The sequence below is a fragment of the Triturus cristatus genome, chromosome 5_2, assembly GCF_964204655.1.
Source record: "Triturus cristatus chromosome 5_2, aTriCri1.1, whole genome shotgun sequence".
Taxonomy (NCBI): Eukaryota; Metazoa; Chordata; class Amphibia; order Caudata; family Salamandridae; genus Triturus; species Triturus cristatus.
In genome coordinates this window covers 147901814-147918150 of record NC_140588.1, presented here as the reverse complement: position 1 = coordinate 147918150, position 16337 = coordinate 147901814, and the positions used below count along the sequence as shown (strand labels likewise).

General features: G+C 48.9%; 1 protein-coding gene across 1 annotated transcript in view; it reads right to left on the bottom strand.

Moving 5' to 3' along the window:
* The window catches only part of LOC146822735 (uncharacterized), a 447601-nt gene that overhangs the window by 372365 nt on the left and 58899 nt on the right, over window positions 1–16337 (bottom strand). The gene's annotated exons all lie outside the window — the stretch shown is intronic.

Sequence of the window (16337 nt, the reverse complement as noted above, 5' to 3'; positions counted from 1 at the left end):
TTGAAAATTCGTTACAAAATACATGGAAGAAATTATTTGCAACATACACATCCGCAAACAACAAAATATGTCTCAACAAAATATCATCTACTATTCACCCCTATAACCAGATGCAGAAACAGATGTGACAAGATTCTGCGTGGCAGCACCTTGCCTGTAGAAGAGCCTGCTGAGGCAAATCCACCACTCCCAATGAATGATCCAGCTCAGATCGAGATTCAAGAGCTCTTCTAAACCAATGATTCATGCATTCTCTCCCTGTCTGTCTGCGTCATCTGTACATTGGCTTATTTTCAGGTCTAATGGCACCTTCTGTGTGATATTCGTGAAGTCTCTCAATGCATACAGGCTCGCTGTAACCACTCCAGCCTATCTGTAGCACCGCATGCCTGAGCTATGTAACCCAAGCGCTTTAAGTTACTATGCAACTCCTTTACATCCTGTGCAATTATGTAGCCTTCTTTATGAACTCTATCATTGTTACTGTCACCATGCTACCATATATCCCAACTCAGTGAAGATGCGCCTAGAAGCAATTGCATTCTGCAGTGCAAAGAATACAAAAACAAACATGGACATAAATATAAAAACCTCAATATTGTAAGAACCAAACACCAGCTAGCCATTACTCTCTGGTAGAATGCAACGGAAATCTAGCGCTGGTACCTGGCACATAGCTGGATCTGTAAACTACACACTATCAACTTTCTATATTTACAGCTACTAGGTGATGTCATTTTTCAAAGAGCTGTAGTGTCCTCAGAGTGCCTTAGGCGTGTATTACCTCTAGTAATGTAAACCCAGTTTTTTAAGTTTGCATTTAATTTGGTGGATGCCACTTCATTAAATGCAAGGTCTAGAGGCATTGGGGTCACTGATCCTACAAGCTCAGTGAATTCTCCTCTTGTCCCGCCCCCAGCAACCTCAGGGGCCTCCTATTTGTTGCTGAGGGACTGAAAGGATAGCATGGAGCTGAAGCAAAAGAAGGTAAATAGGGGTGTTACAGCTCTATTTGCCTTTTCTGCCTTTAAGACTCCAAGACCAAGATAGCAAGAAAAGTTACAAAGCAGAAGCCAGAGGTTGTAGATGATAGCCCTGTCTTGCCATATTAGAAATCCTTTGATTATTCCTCCGTCCCTCTCGCCATGATGACTCACTATGGGAGGCCTCTGAGCCTCCAATCACAGCCTTTTCCCAAGTATAAAAAAACACACCCCCTCCTTACTACCTGTTCCTTTTTTGCGTCCCAATCTATGGGCACGTGTGATGGGCATGCTCGAGCATTTCATGGCAGCTCTGTTCCTGGCTACACTGAGCCAGCAGGGTTGAGGAGATCGCGGGGACCGGATTACAAGCAATCTTCAGTTCTGGATCTCGCCCTGGACCCATTTATTGCAGCCAGGCCAGAGGTCTGCGGTGCTTGCCTGCAGCAGGCTAGGGGGCAAGACCTGGAACACCCTCCCCCTCATCCTACGACAAACTGAAGACCTTCTAACCTTCAGGAGACAACTCAAGACCTGGCTGTTCGACCAGTAGCAACAGCACCCCCTTCTCCCCACCCTCAGCGCCTTGAAACCCTTGTGGGTATGTAGTGCGCTTTACAAATTATTTGATTGAAATTATTTGATTGGTTGATTGTACTAGTTGGTGGAAACTGTGTCTCCTGGGAGAAACTGGCTTTTGGATAGGCCAACTCTGGTAGAGGGGGCTTCTCCGGTTGCAGGGTGGCTGTCTAGAGCTTGGCTCTTGCTTAGTTCCTTCTTCTTGTGACCTATGAGTGCCAGACCCTAGGTGTATGTTTTTTGGGTTGCACAGTTTTGGAGGGATTTTCCCCTCCAATGATGTGCTTTTGGGGCTTATTTATTTCTTGGATTTTATGGAAGTATGTCTCACACGTACAGTTTGAGAGGATTCTGTCAGTACCTGTAGTTAACTGGCTCATTCCTTCATATTTTACTCTTAAATGTCTCCCGGGTGAGTGTTTGTGCACAGAAAGTTTTCCTTCCAATAATCCCAATGTGGTCTTGGCGTTGCCTTGCTCATTACTCGTGAGCACATAGTTCTCGCGGGGTTGAGTTACAGATGTGCCTATTCCACATAGCTCCCCCTCCAACTTCCCAGGAGATTGACTTGCATTTGGCACGGTCGTTGCTGACTGCTCATCGTCGCACCCCCTTTATGCTTGCTGCTGTTGATGTCACAATTAAGAATAGTGATTTGGGGCACTCAGGCGGTGCTGATGTTGGTTCTACCTCTCTTTATTCCTCACACGACTTTTCCCCTTATCATGTAAGTTGGTGCCAAGGGGTCGCTCTCTGACTGTACATTGATTGTCGGCTTCTCAGCTGTAGGTTGTGTTCTTACTACATGCAGAGTGGCCGGCCTGGAGCTGTTGCACTGCAGTGTCTTTCTGCTTTTGTTGCGGCAGGTTGCAGAGCGAGATTTGGGCATCCCCCCGGGCTGCTTTGCACCTGTGGAGGAGGTGCCAGGAAGAATTTTTGGAGTCTGGCCTACCCTGCGTTCCCAAGCTTACGCGTTCTCTACCTGGCGGGTGCAGCATTGGAGGAGGCAAGTGGTGGATATCCCTGTGGACAGCTTGGCACCTGCAGGAGAGTCTACTGTATGTGTCTTTGATATTAATGTCAGTGTCTCATTGGATATCTGCAGCAAAAGCGAGCAACCAGAAACTTTAGCTTATTGGCGCCGGGTGCTTGTCTGTGGTTCAGCATCACCTTCAAGACAGGTGTTCAAGTCCTGGTACTTTGATCACAGAGCACTTACCACTGTTCCAGTTATCAGCATTTCAATGTATTGGCTTATTGACTTTGCCTGTGGTTTTTTATGGCTCATGCTTTCCGACCCCATTCGCGTTGTTTGTTCTTGTTGCTGGGGCTCGGTTTTCCAGCTTCACTGATGTTTCTGTAATGTCATGTGTCTTAATTTCTGCATGCCTGTTGGACTGTAGCCGGGAGACACCATCATCCATGGTTGATGTGCTGGTGTTATGGCATTGTTGGGTCCCACTGTGGCTGGTCTTACTCTCTTACTCAGTGGTCTGCTGGGCTTACTCCACTACATGCGCTGTTAGCTACTTCTGACCCTACTTCTCGTTAATAGGCTCAACTTGCAACCTCATATTCTGCTGTTGACTGTTTGCGCCATGTGTGCTGTGTTTCCAGCCTTCCAAGGTTCAGGTTTATTTCTGCCACTTTCAGCCAGTATTGGTTCTTATGCTCCGCTCCTATGGGTGGCATCCATGTCTTTCAGGATGCTGTCTTTTCTGCAGCTCTTTCCACTGGTGTCATCAGGAGACTTCTTGGCAACATTCGCTATTCAGGATGTGCGTCCCCATATTACTGTTCATTGCAGGCTTCTGGGGTTCCTGCGGTTTGCTGTGAGGGTCACAGCATTTCCAATTCCGAGTACTCCCATTCGGCCAGAAATCTATTCCCTGAGTGACTACTCACACAGTGCTGGCACCTCTGATGGCTGTTCCTTATCTGCAGGGGCTGTCGTTCTTCCCTTGTCTGGTCGGCTGTTTGACTGGGGGCTTCTCTCCCCATGTCCTGTTTTCATGGGGTGATGGAGCTGGCTCTTCTGTCATTTCCTGGCTTCTTAGTGTATGCGAAGATGTCACCGCTGGCCACAGTGTTCGTGGTGCCCTGGGGTTCATTCCGACTCATTGGGTTCCAAATGTACAAGATTTGTCTTGCCTCTGCCTCTGGCAGAGTGGTTCCGGAGGGTCCTGGCCTGGAAGCTGCTCGCCTCCTACATCCTGAGGGGAGTTTCCTTGTCTCCTCAGCTCCCGGTAATCCTTACTACCGGTACTACCGAGGGTAGTTAGGGGGCCCTGGTTATGGGCTCTCCTTGTCAGTAGCCTGTGGGATGTCTTCTGGAGTGCTCGTTCTGCGAGAGACATCTGTTACATCGCGGTCTTCACACCGCAATACCTTTACAACACAGGCATTACAACGCAAGTCATTACAACAATGGCGCTCTAAGCTAAGGAATAGTATGATTTATTATTCCAACACCTTCCCTATTGTAACGTAGGCTGGAGTTGGAATAGTAAATCATACTATTCCGAAGTCCAGTGCCCTCAAGTGCAAGTTGTTGTAACAACTTGTGTTGTAATGCCTGCGTTGTAAAGGTATTGCGGTGTGAAGACCGAGATGTAACGTCACATATTATCGTTCTTCCAACTCTTGGGTCTTGGAGAAGGTTTGGTTGATCCTCCTTTTCTTTTCGGCTGAGGGGCATGGCCGTTGATGTTCGGACACACTACGCCGCTGCAGGGTCCTCTGTTGATCGACATGGAGGGACATGTGATTTGTCCTTGTTTGCAGTTGCGGTTCGGATGTTCCAATGGGCTCATTCATCTGTGGGGTCTCTCAGGGCCATTTTTATTCAGAGAATTCTATGCTGTCTGTTCCTTTTCCTGCACATGGAGGTTCTGTCCTCTCCGGACTTCTGTCTTTCTCCCTGGGTATTTGCCAAGGTGTGTCGTTTGTGGTGTCACCCCCAGGAGGACCTGTTTGCGAGCCCTGGCACAGCACTTCTTCCCCATTTGTTTTCCGGAGGAAGGGGAGACTTGGCTTCGCGGATTGATGTCCTACAGGGTCCTTGGTCTGTGGGCTTGGTATTTGCTAATCCCTCCTTTACCTTTGTTCCGAAGGTTCTGCTTCGAGTTTGGTGGGAGACGGCTCAGGTTGTTCTGGTATCTCCAACATGGCCTGCTCTGTTTGGTTTCCTCTGTTGATAGAGATGGTGGTAGGTTTGGAGAGGGTGTTCCATTGGTTCTGTATTCCCTAATGTTTCTGGGTCTCCAGATGCATGATGTGGCTCAGTTAGACGGCTTGGCGATAGAGCGGGAGGGCTTACTGTTATAGGGTCACTTGACCTCTGTCTCCTCTGCTGTGCAGGCATCCAGAATGTTGTCTACTGGGTCTTCTTCTGCTAGGACTTGGAAGATGTTTCAGGCTTGGGGTGATTGCTGGCAGGTGCATCCTCTCCTATTTCCCTGCCTCAGGTGCTGGATTTTCTCCAAGATAGTTTCTAGGTGGGTCTGAATTTTGCCACTCTTTGGGTACAATGTGCTGCAATGAACGCTTTTCTGGTCCCCTGCGGGGTCTGGTGGATGCTCAGTGTTAGAAATGGGATTTCTGGTTGGCTAAGGCTTGCGCCAAAGCCAGATAGAAACCACCACTCTAGTCAGGGCAAGGAAGTTACACGCCAAAGATAACCCCTGCTCACCCCCTTGGTAGCTTGGCACGAGCAGTCAGGCTTATCCCGGAGGCAATGTGTAAAGCGTTTGCGCACGCACACAGCAACAACACCCCAGGCACACCACAAAAGGAACTCCACACAAGGTTATATATAAAAATAGCCTTTGTATTATAATAAAAACATTAGATCATAATCACATAATATACACTGTGCCAACTGGCACTGGGCAATATCTACAGGGGATTATATACACCTGACAGGGCAAATTGGGCCACTGCCAGAACAATCACAAATCACCAAAATGTAAATGTAGAACAAATAATAAATGTAAAGCACAACCAGTAACTACTGGTGAGATATTGAACATGCAACGTAAATAACACTGTGCAATAATAATCACATTAGGCCTAAAACCTATTAGGCCTACAAACCCTTAGCATAACCATATTACGCACAAACCTCCTAACCATCATTAGAAGCACCGATCAGGGCATAAAGGCATTGAGCAGTAGACATAACATTTAGGCATAAACACAGTGTACCCCAACTGGCCTTTCACAGGGGCTCCCAATGCCCAATGTCCAGAATGTCAGGGCGTAGGTAGGGCTACTCAATTAACCCTAGGGCCACAAAAAGCAGTAAAGCCAAGGTGCGCAATTGCACCACCTAAACGTGGCAGCTGCCCACTACTTGCTGGGCAGCTGTAAAATCCAAAGGATGGGCACTGGCACTTTGGTGCCCTCAGGAATCCACCCTGGGGCTCTCTAAACCGTTATGCACAACGTTGCAGCTGCCCACTGCCAGGCGGGGCAGCTGTAGAAGAATGTGAGCCCCTACCCTGGGACTCAAGCAGAACAATGGCCCAGAGGAAAAGAATGGGGCTGGCGTCACTGCGCCTACTGAACCCCCATTGGGGCTCTTACTAACACAATTATGGCCCCTGTCGTTGGAGCGGCCTGCTCCCTTTGCGGGACCACTCAGGCGCTGTGCCTTCACTGGCACTAACACTGAGGGCGCCAAGAAATGCCCCCAAGCCCCACGGGGACTTTGTCACACAAATGCAGCGTCGGACTCCTCTGGCCGCACCCACAGGCACCGACAATCTGCCTCGCCTCCAGAGGCAGCCCCCACTCACTGAACTGAAGCGGGGACACCCCCCGGCGCTGCTCCTAGTGCATGCACTGCTCGTTTGAGCCCTCTTCACTGGGGCTCTCTGGCGGCTGTAGGCGGTACGCGGGGCTCTCCTCACCACCTGGGAGCCCGCTTCACTTCCCGCTCCGTGCTGCCTGTCTCCCGTTGCCCGGTCCTTCTTCCCGGGACTGGGACGGGGAGCCCTCGAGGACAAGACGGCTTCCCCAGGCATCTTGCTTCTTCCGTTTTCCGGTTCGCTGGCCGGAACTTCCTTCTCTCCGGGCCAGGCCCCGCCCACGTCTCAGCGTGGGTTGCCTGGCTTCCTGGTTGGCCCGGGCTGCGGCGGTGATTTCAATACTGGGTAGGCTCCCGTTATAGATAAATGTACTTGCGGGGTAGGCACCCGCCAGTTACTTTAAGTCAAGATGCGGTCATAACATGGGGTGGGCACCCGCTATGCATTAAATCCCAGAGGCGGCAATAACGCGGGGTGGGCACCCGTTAAAGGCGATAAAAATGCGGGGTGGGCACCCGCTGTTTTAAATCTGCCAAAAAGCGGCACAGATGTGGGGTGGGCTCCCGCTTTTCCACAAAGCCTGGGGGAATCCCTATGCCGGGGATTCGCTCCCAATGAAGTGCAGCTCTGCGCTGCAAAGCCCCCACACACTCCCATTTCCTCTGGGAGCAAGGAAATAAAATCGCTCTTCAACAATGGAAAATAAAGCGCCCACAGGCGCAGAAGTTCAGAGTCCAGGGAAAGATGGAGCATTCTTCCCAATAAAAGGCAAAGTTCAGGGGACACCAGACTGGGCTCAGGCAGGCCAGCACACAGGGCCCTCCAGCAGGGAAGCAGTCCCTTGTGGCGGTTCCTCCTGGAGCCCAGCAGCCGCAGCAGGCCCCCCTCAAGTTAGAGCAGCACACCAGAGAACATTTTCATGGGATCACAGCCCCTTCTTTTATACACACCTTTCCTTTGTCAGCACAGGGCTGGGGGAAAACCAGATGCAACTGGTTTGGGGGAGCTTTGGAGCACTTTGTTGTGCTCAGCTCCTCTCTCTTTTGTCACGTGGGGGCTAGGTGCTCAGACGCACCACAGGGGGCGGAGGCAGCATTGTGGAGGGAAGGCACAGTCCTAGTCAGGACCCAGGTGCAACTCCTCCCTCCCATCTAGATGCAGATCTCTCTATTCACCACTGGGCCGACTCACCCTAGCTCCTGGAATTCCCCACACCATCCAGCGCCGGTCAATCACAATCCAGACATGCACTCCACATCAGGCATGCAGACACACAGCACAGAGAAATGCCAACTTCTAAAAATGGCACTTCTCCACCAGTCACAATAAATCTGCGCACACCATTGCGCAGCATTTATTCTCATGAGTTTGCACATACTAAACTTGACCCTGCACTCCTCTCACACCGGGAATTACCATGGGCACACATATCCCTCATGCATTCCTATGGGATTGCAGGCCATTCTCACTAAATGTAACACAGAGCGCACACACTTTACACTGGGACACAGTGCTAAAGTGCCTAGGCTAGGGGTCTAAAACCACTAACACTACATAGGAAAAACGGCTAGGATAAATGCAAAAAGTTTAGGGGTGAACCTGCCAAAAGGGCCAAGTCCAACACAACCCCCTTCCAGCCAAAACGCAGGGTAGACCAATCACCACCGTGATGGGCTTCCCTGCTTTGGGCGATAGAACATGGACGTGGGCCCGCAACGGCAGGGACACCCTCTGGTTATACGCCACTCTGAACCCATGTGGTTCCCTCTGTAAAAGTTCTGCGGACCAACTGGGCTACCCCACTGGTACTCCCTAGCTGTCCGCGGCCAGGCCCCAGGCCACCCAGATGCAACTGGTCTTTGTCCATCCACAGTGTGGGGGTAGCAACCCCTGGCACATAGTTGCCATTCTCCACTCTATCCCTCATCAGGGCAGTTCTAGACTGCCACTGATCCTCCAGCCTAGGGTCTGTACCCTCAAGCTGACCAAAAGTCACGGGCGAGGCTCTCCTCCCCCTACCTCTTCTTCTAGGGTTCCGCCCTCTCTTCCTCTGAGAGGCACCCTCATAACACAACTTTCCCACCAGTTCAGGATCTCTTTCCAAGAACTGGTCTCCCAACCTAGGGTTTAACCCCTCAGGTTGCACCGGGTCAGAGGGGAGGACTCCCTCCCTCTGCACCCCCTTCCAGAGTCTGGCACACTCCCAACTGGAGTGGTGCCCTTAGCAGCTACATCGGTCAGGACACTGGTTACAGTTGTCCTTCCCTCTAGGTCAGGCCGATCCTGAACCTGGGTTCCCAACCTTGGGTCTAAACCCCTTGGCAGAGTACTTGCCTGGCATGCCAGGACTTCTGGGGACTCAGACAGTATCCCCCCGAGGGTAACACCTGACTCATATGTTGCGTGACCGTCTGCCTGGCGCAGATCTCCCGTCCCCTGTCCACCTGAGAGTGCGCGAAGATCCCCCAGAACAGAAGTCGTGTCACCAGGGTAACTCCAAGGGAACTCAGCCCTACTGGTTGGTCCCTGACCCACTGGTTCTTCCACTGGGGGACACATCCCCCATTCACCCCTCAATTCGGACTTCTCTACCCTCCCTACTGGAGCGGCACCGCCAGACACCAGAACCACTGGGGCTCTATTTACAGACGCTCCATGTTCTCTAGACACTAGGAGATCCTCCTCAAATGCACTAACAGGACAGCCTAGGGCCCCAACCTGGTGTTCCCTGAAGAAACCATACACGTTCTGAGACTGGGTTTCGGGCACCTGGGAACACTCAGTACCACACTCACTCCTACTCCACTGAGACAGGACGTGAGCCCCTACACCCCTCTCGCTATACTGTGTGACCTAGCTGGGCTACTCTGAACCTCTGCCCCAATACAGGACGGGAAGAAACCCGAGCCACTACTTTTGGAACCACTCTCCCACGCCTCATCAGAACCTTGGGCACTTTCCCAGTGGTCTGCTTCCTCTGCAAGGTCCCAAGGACAAAAGGAGGTACACCTCAACAGGTGTTGGCGCAACCCTGGAAAACAACAACTGAGCATCTGCTCTTTGATAACCAGATTGAACAGTCCTTCAGAATCCTGTTCCATGTTAACCCGTATCCAATCAACCAGTGCATCATTACATTAATCCGCAAACTGCCCCCAAGTCTGGTGAGACAGTTTCTTACTGCCCCTGAACTTCAACCTGTACTCCTCTTCTTGGGGACAAGGTACCATACTTTAGGTCTTCACACAGAGAACCAAGCAGAAGCTTGCCAGAACATTTGTATGCACATCCACTTAAAAAAATGTAGACAAAATGTTAGATTCCATAGAATTAGTCTTCAAGGTGCTCTCAAGCAAATAATCCCCCTCTGCCTTTGGAGGATAAATCGAAAAACCAAAAGAGACAAAAGGCTCTCAGGACTCCACAAACATTTTACACAATTGCTAAGGCACACAACAATTATAATAAACCAGGGAAGCTGGTATCCACAATGTGTTTGAGCGTGTCAGAAATTAGAGTCCATCAATAGCTTTGGAATTTCACTTGCACGTTTCTTTAATATGTCTTCTTACAAAATCCAGATATGTGTACACAACAGCCGACACGTGTTTCGTCCTAAAAGGACTTTTTCAAGGCTGCAAACAATACATAAAAAGAACAATCACAAACATAAAACAGTCACCCATCCTATAAGATCTCATTGTCACAAATGTAATCATATGGGTATGCTGTTAGTGCACTTACAATGTTATGCCTTTTTACTTATTAAGAGAATAAATAAGTCATATTTTCCATTATATACCATCCAACACATATTATACATCCCTAAGTAATGCTGTGACAGACAAAGTATTATTTACTCACCCTAATCAAGTGACCAAAACCAAAAGAAAGAGTGTATATCCCTACTGTCGAAAAGCCGAAACCACCACCAAACATAGACGGATACTACTATCCTTTGTTAGCGATATGTGGCTTTCTGGTTACATTTAACGTAATATACACTAGTCTAATATGGCGTACCGTTTTTGGGAAAACTCTCCGCTACAGTCCACTTTCTATTTCATTTCCTAGCGCATACGTCATATAACGCGAACGGAATACAGAGCATCCAATGCTTTCTCCACGCTTGGAAGTTACATGAAGACTTCGTTTCGGGTCGGTTACGAATTGGAAACTTTTGTGTTCGCTAAGTAAGGTTGTCAGTTGATTGTGAAAAAACAGTGGATTAAATTTGTTTGTGAGAGGTTTTTGGCCACTTTTAGTGCATTTTTGACTTTTCGTGTGCCTCGTGATTACAAAACTGGATGCTGTTACCGGCCTCTTGAGGAAACTTTATTGATCCTCCTTTCCTCGACTCCGTGTATATATATAGTCACACTAAATCTGCGCGCGCCATTGTGCAGCATTTATTCTCACGAGTTCGCACATACTAAACTTGACCCTGCACTCCTCTCACACCAGGAATTACCATGGGCACACATATCCCTCATGCATTCCTATGGGAGGGTAGGCCAGTCTCACTAAATGTAACACAGAGCGCACACACTTTACACTGGGACACAGTGCTAATGTGCCTAGGGGTCTAAAACCACTAACACTACATAAGAAAAAAGGCTAGGATAAACGCAAAAAGTTTAGGGGTGAACCTGCCAAAAGGGCCAAGTCCAACACTCAGGATCTGGTTTCTGGGATGATTCTGGTGTCCCGAACTCTCCATTTGTTCCCCCTAGTGGTGTGTCCTTCTTGGGATTTCACGTTTGTGTTGCAGGCTCTTTCCTTTCCCCCTTTTGAGCCACTGGCTTCTGTAGGGTTACGCTTTCTGACCTTAAAGGTGTTTTTTTCTGGTGGCTGTCACTCACCAGCTGGGGGAGTTAGGTTTGTTGTCTTGTTTGTCTCCTTTATTTCGAGCATTTGAGGGCAGACTTGCTCTTTCATTGTATCTTGGCTTTGTGCCAATGGTGGATTCCTTCTTTCATCACCAGCAGGAGATGATTCTTCCTGTGTTTTTTTTGGATCCTCAGTCTCCTGAGGGGGTGGTGTTTCCTTCACTGAATGTGTGATAGGCGGTTCTGTTCTGTCTGGTCCTGGTGATGGAGTTCGGGTGTCTGGCTTTTATGCAGTTTGCCAGGGGCAGTTCCTTTTACCTTTGTGTCCCCTTATGAGGTAGTCCAGGGTCTGCAGGTCACCTGGTTTGATAGATTTCAGGGTTCTGGCTTCATTGTTGTAAGCTGTTTTTGCCTCTGGAATGATCTTGTGTTTGCATTTTCTGTGCAGTTGTCCTAGCCCACTTTTGGCTTGGGTACATCTCACTAGGTGAATCATCACAGTGAGAGGAACAAAGGGATGATGCTATGATAACTTACCCCCAGACTCGGCTGCTAGCAGCAGATAGCAGCCCCCTGTTTCACCCCCACTTTGGGCAGGAAAGCCAGCGGGAAAACAGAAGGGCTAGGAGGTGTGCTCACCTTTGCCAACTCCACCCCTCTGGTGGAGGAGGCGAAGTGAAGCACACTTTTCAGCCTCCTCCATCTTGAAGAGACCCTCTCCAATCAGGGCAAGGTCTATGCCCCCTCCCACGGAAGGGTGGCACAATAGTAGGTGTAGTCATCCCAGGTAAGGTGCCCTAAAATGCCCCTAAATCAAGTATTTAAATGGCTGTCCCAGACCTGGAAGGCAGATCTGCAAGGACCTATGAAGAAAGAAGATGGCCCTGCAGAGATGACTGAAGATGACAGCTACCTTGGCCTCAGCCCTACCGGCCTGTCTCTAGTTTGACGAACCTGAGACCTGTCTTGCAGCCAGAGACCTATTAAACATCTGGGAGGACTGCTGCCTTCAACAAAGACTCCAATCTCCCATGGACAGCGGACCTGTCCAGAAGAAACCAACAACAAAGACTCCGGATCTAAGCGGATCTGTGAGTCATGCCCACTCTGCACCCGCCCCTACGGCCAGAGTCTGAGTGGCCCAACTACCAAGTGAAGTCTCCCCAGTGACCAGGACTCAGAATCCAGCATTGGCCGACCTCTCCTGACCCCCACGACGGCACCTGCAGAGTGAATCTGAAGGGCCTCCCCAACGTGACCGGCCCGGTAAGAAGATTTCCAATGTCTAAAGGCACCCCTGCACCCACAGTCCCCCGGCTTTGGTGAGCTCGACTAGTGGTTTCCTTGTGACCCCCAACACCCCCAACACCTCAACTTTCCTGTGCTGTCACTGGTATCCTGCCTGGACCCTCCGGTTCGATGCCTGCAGCCTGTTCCCAAAAAGAAGAAACTCCACAGGATTGCATTGGGCACCCGACACAGTGTTTGCACCCTGCACCTGTGCCGGGACTCCTAACTTTACTACTACTAAACTGAGAAAAATCCTCATTTTAAGACTTTCGGTATTCACAGAAGGCATTTAGGAGTCCTAAAGTTAGGAGTCCTAACTTTACAATTACTAAATTGAGAAAAATCCTAATTTTAAGACTTTCGGTATTCACAGAAGGCATTTAGGAGTCCTAAAGTTAGGACTCCTAACTTCTGTGAATACCGAAATGAGTTAGTGCCTTCTGTGAATACCCAAAATGAGTAAGTGCCTTCTGTGAATACCAAAATGGTAGTAAGTTTAGGATTTTGTCTTGTTAGTTCTGTGAATCGGGCCCAATGTATGCATCTTCTTATCCTGCTAGTCTAGCAGTCCTCTACAGCCTGAATATCCTTTTCAGAGTGATTTGTGCAATTTAAAAAAAATCCCTGTAACGCAATGTAACAAAACGTAACGTATGGTAAGGTACAATGGCATAACATTACAGTGATTAAAAAAGACACAGAGTACAAGTAAAAATACATGAAAATCTCGGATACGAAAAGAATAAGCATTAACTCAAACCAATTCTGTAGCAGCATCTCAGATACAATCTTAATGTCAATGAAACAAGAGGACTGTACAGTGCAGCCCAGCTTCAAAACAGCTTCAAAAACATAAGAGTTGAGAAGAGGGAATAAACGAGGCACAGTATAGGTAAAAATGTAATAAAAGCCAGCTGCAGAACACAAAAGGCCGAGGCTAAAACCACCTCCAAGAAGCCTCTCGGGAGCAGTTGCCTTAAAAACTGTGACCGTGTGCAAGTCGTCTGTCTGCTTATTCCACTGTTTTAGACTAGTTGACAGCTAGCTGCAGATATGTAAAATCGTCATATTTAGATGTACAATCTAATTGTCTGACACAAAGTATTAGTGAGTATCAAAAAGGAGAACAGTATTTTTTAGGTATTTTACCACCTCCTACTCCACATACTCGCATGTATTATTGCAATCGGAAAATAAAGCGATTCTTATTACTTTAAAACATACATCCACCAAAGTAGGCGATATCTCTGCAGCCAAGCTAATGTACGGGCACACCGTCCACTCCACCGTCCTAAAACTCGATGCAACGCGTCATAGATGCACCCCCGTGACCCCGCTCAGTGCCCATAGTAACAGCGGAGCAGCCCATGTTCCAAATTAAATGAAGCTCACAGGAGGACGCTACTCACATCCCCGCGCGCCTTGGGGCTCTCCCGGGACACAGCCTCCGCCATCCGGTGATCCATTGCTTGAGTTGTAGGCGGAGGGAAAACACGGCCGTTTTCTGCGCGACTTAACATTATTATGCTTCGGCCCTGTCTGTCGGTCAGCAGACAAGAGGATGCATTGTGACGTTACTGCCGCTAGGTGACGCTCCGACTGAACTGGCAACCAAGGTTCGGAGAGGACAGAACAGTAGCTGCGGGTCACAGGTTTCGGACGCTTAACTAAATTAAATTACGGTTATACCATGAAGTTATTAATAAGGGTACGGTTACGGCCTGTGTAGTAGTCCCTCTTGTCTCCACTAGGGTTCCACCTCATGTGGAATAGAAGAGGTTCTTCTTGGTTTTAGCCTCCAGTTCTCGGTGTGTCACTCAGTGGCGGAGCAAGGGTGACATGCGCGTGAGGCGTGGGCCATACCAAGAAATAGCCCCAGCAGCGAGGTGACTTTTACAATTGGGGCTCAGCGGGCTGCAAACTCACTCTTGGTCTCTGGTGCCCCTGCACCTGGTGCACCATCAGTAGCTACCCCACCGGTCACTCACGTTTCTCTTGAAACCTTAAAATGATATTTTTGATACGTTGTACAAGGGGCCTTCATCAGTGCCTAATTTGTAAAGAAATAAGTGCCAGGAGGCCACCTCAGCTTGCGCTACCAATGCCGTCACCACCAATGACAGTACTTATACAACTACTAGCCATCACACTGCTTGCTACAAGTGTGACAATTAAGACTGTTAGAGGCCTCCCAGAGCTAGAAGAATGGCTTGGGAGGCAAGTATTAGTTGTTTCAATGTCTATTTGCTTAATAAACAACTGTTGTTGTGGTCATCTCTATAATACACAAACAGTGCCACCAAGTGGTAGCTATCATAAATCCCGGTGTTGTCAATTAAGTGCCAGTGCCCAGCACCAGAAACCACAGGTTCAAATTAAGCACTGGGCACTACACATTGTTCCATGGATTTAACTATTGAGATTCTGATGATCTATTTGTATACTTTGGGGCTTATTTACGAGTTTTAGATGCAGGGCAGCTCTGCATGTCACTTTGCTGTGCTGCCCTTTGTCAAAAGAGAAGGTTAGGATACCTGTCCACCTTCACTGTGGTGGCGCACAAATGGCTGCCTTGAGCCAACACATGGATCCTTGCAGCATGGTGCAAGGGTGTAGTAGGTATGATTGTTTTTATGCAGGAAGGGACACCTTCCTGCACAAAATCAGTAAATGGAGGGGTTTTCATCTTTCTATGTGGAGGAGAAATACATTTATTTATCCTCGTTACATTACCTCTGGGTAGGTGCACGGTTTTGACGCATTCCCAATTTTACGATATGTTGTAAATCTGGCATTGTGTCAAAATCCATGAGCGTTGCATGGATAAACCGAATTTCGTTGCGCGCGCTGCATCGGATTTTGCGATGCCGCGTGCGCAAAGGAATTCGTTTTATTTATTTAAATGTGTACTTACCTCCGTTCATCCATATTCCGGTGTTTACATTTCCCCACCCTGCCCCTCCCCCGCCCCGCCTCACTGCCTCACCGAACTCCCTCCACGGGCCGCTACTGGGCCAGGGTCATAAAATTATGACCAGGGTGTTGTAAAAATGAAGAAATGATTATTCATATAATTGTAATAAAACAGCGGCCAACAATGACCACAAAAACTACAAAGCATGTTGGCTGTTTTTATTAGAGATACATGGTTAAGAAGGTTGCATGCTATTCTGGAGTGGGCACAGTGCGGGGGTTAATGAAATTCCAGCTGCGCCGCTCCTCCAGGTCCACGATGATAATACTGAGCTGCAGTGTAGGGAGCAGTGCCTTATAACCCCCTGCAGCTTTCCCGCCTCCGAAGGTAGTTTCCCCCCACTGGGGGGGGGTTTCAAAAAACACCTGGGCCCCCCATTGGCCTTGCGACTCGGCGCCTCTCTGGCACACATTTGGCACGAGGGGTAGCCCCACTCACTTCTGGGCTTTTCGCAGCGGCCCTAACCGATCCTTCCGAGGCTCTGGCCCTCGATGCGCCCTTTGGGGGCCTCCTCTGCAAACTCACTAACAAAAGTAGAAAGGTTTTGCACCAAAAAATAACACTACATTAAGGCAGGTATTAAAAGGAGAAATACTTTTATTTCTCCTTTATTTTCCGACTTTGCATGTGTGTTGCACTTTAGAGCACTCATGCAAAGTAGGAAAAGTAAAAAACTTTGTCTAGGCATAGTCCCTGGAGGAGCACCCTTCAAGTACAAAACCTAAACTACACTCACACAAACTCCCTTGCACCAAGGTGCAAAGGTGAGTGCGTGGCACTCAGCAGTCTGGTTGAGCATCGGCCCTAGGGAGAGGGGAGGAGAGTGCCATACCTCTGTATATATGGTGCTCTCCTGCCTTCTCCTTGTCAC